The sequence below is a fragment of the Ovis canadensis genome, chromosome 2 (genome assembly GCF_042477335.2).
Source record: "Ovis canadensis isolate MfBH-ARS-UI-01 breed Bighorn chromosome 2, ARS-UI_OviCan_v2, whole genome shotgun sequence".
Taxonomy (NCBI): Eukaryota; Metazoa; Chordata; class Mammalia; order Artiodactyla; family Bovidae; genus Ovis; species Ovis canadensis.
This window is the reverse complement of record NC_091246.1, coordinates 193,759,321-193,760,677: the sequence shown is the minus strand read 5'-3', so window position 1 is coordinate 193,760,677 and position 1,357 is coordinate 193,759,321. Positions and strand designations below refer to the sequence as shown.

At 41.8% G+C, this 1,357-nt stretch overlaps 1 pseudogene; it reads right to left on the bottom strand.

Moving 5' to 3' along the window:
* Window positions 1-344: 344 nt before the first annotated feature.
* Window positions 345-979, bottom strand: LOC138432439 (mitochondrial fission factor pseudogene; annotated as a pseudogene).
* Window positions 980-1,357: the final 378 nt, after the last annotated feature.

The window sequence follows — 1,357 nt, the reverse complement described above, 5'->3', positions numbered from 1 at the left end:
CAGGGTGACAGCATACAGCCTTGACGTACTCCTTTCCCGATTTGAAATCAGTCTGTTTTTCCACATCCAGGTCTAAGTGTTGCTTCTTAACCTGTATACAGATTTTTCAGAAGGCAGATCAGGTGGTCTGGGATTCCCATCTCTTTAAGAATTTTCCACAGTTTTGATCCACACAGTTGAAGGCTTTAACGTAGTCAATAAAACAGAAACAGAAGAGAATGGTACAGTAATGGCCAAAATATGGGAGGCCCTGGCTTACCTTGTCTTTTTTTTTTTTTTGGAAGTTTGCAAATTCTTTACATTTCCAGATGTTGAAACAATATTTCTGAGAGTTGAGGTTACCGCTAGTGGCAAAACCAGAGCCAGCTATTTGGCAGCCAGAATGCTACAGTAATTGAATACATGACCACCTCTCTTTTAGCACAATCTTTGCTCTCCTCTTCAAGAAGCTGTAGGCATCTATTCAGTTTGATTATCTGTCATCGTAACGAAGCTCCATCTACAACTGTCATGTCTTCTGAAGTTCCTTCAGTTGTTGCCTGTATATTTGAAATGTCATACATGGAGTCAGTTCTAACCAGCTGTCCATTTTTTGAAATAGCATTTTCACTCATAGAGTGCTCCTTTTTAGCCTGTCAACTGCACGGATTTCTTGATTTTGAGGGCCTGGAGGAGGTGTTTCTAAATCCAGGCAATTTAGTGGTCTTTCATTTAGCATAAGCACATGAGTGCTTGGCTTAAAGGGATTTGACTGTATAACGTCAAGATCTACTGGTCTAGAAATGGAATGTTTTCATTATTTCCTGATACTGCAATTCCCTCTGGAACCTGCATAATCACACTAGCATTTGAAACTCCTTCTTGGAATCCTTGTTACAGGTCAGCATTTGGTTGTGCCACCTTTAACTTTTCCAGACCTTCCTTCACTAACACTTTCAGTGTATTCCATTTTATACTAAATTTGACTAATTTCAGCCATCTCAGCAGCAGTGGGAGAAGGAAAGGCTGTCTTAATCACTAAATGTGTACCAACTACTGCTCGCTTTTTGGTGTTATCTGCATCTGTGCCTCGTATTAAATCCTTTAACTTATTTCAATATACATGTCTGGATTTAAAGTCATTTTGTCTCCCTGGGCTTTGGAGGGTCCTGGGGAAGGGCCACCACCCACCAGCTTCTGGGGAGCTTGGGTGGGTGGCCTCAGAGGCTTTTGGCCAAGTGCACAGAGGCACCTGGGCAAACCTTACCCTGGCTTCTTAACACAGACCTCTTGTAGGGCCAATAAGAGAGATATCTTGGAGCAAAGAGCCCTTTGGAAGTCTATAACATCCTGTTTTAAAAGATTAGCTTTGCCCTGA